Here is a 252-nt window from a genome sequence, read left to right as displayed (position 1 = left end):
ACACTAAATCCCTGCTCGTCAGCTCTGGTCAGCTGTTCATGTATTTTCCTCTCTGTTGCAGGTAAGACTAGCATCCGGAAGGGAGCGCCAAGGGAAGTAAAGGGAGACCACTGACCAAGCGGGGAAGCCAGTCACCGCGAACAGGTTAAAACTGCAGTTAGAGTAAGAGACAAGGTAGAGGCTCGAGCGCTGGCCCTGTCATGGTCCGAAGGCGATCGTGAGGTGGAGTCGGCAGGAGTCCGGGCGGCGGTC

The 252-nt window shown here is 56.7% G+C and overlaps 1 protein-coding gene across 1 annotated transcript in view; it reads left to right on the top strand.

Annotated features, from left to right (window-relative positions):
- The window catches only part of LOC119585268 (antifreeze protein Maxi-like), a gene marked incomplete in the record, with an annotated part of 13,425 nt that overhangs the window by 12,589 nt on the left and 584 nt on the right, over positions 1-252 (top strand). Inside the window, 1 exon segment of the mRNA XM_037933943.1 lies at positions 62-252. This exon segment is cut by the window's right edge and continues 177 nt beyond it.

This window comes from Penaeus monodon, chromosome 19 (genome assembly GCF_015228065.2).
Source record: "Penaeus monodon isolate SGIC_2016 chromosome 19, NSTDA_Pmon_1, whole genome shotgun sequence".
In the NCBI taxonomy this organism is placed as follows: Eukaryota; Metazoa; Arthropoda; class Malacostraca; order Decapoda; family Penaeidae; genus Penaeus; species Penaeus monodon.
The sequence above is the reverse complement of the archived record's forward strand: the minus strand, read 5'-3'. Positions and strand labels throughout refer to the sequence as shown.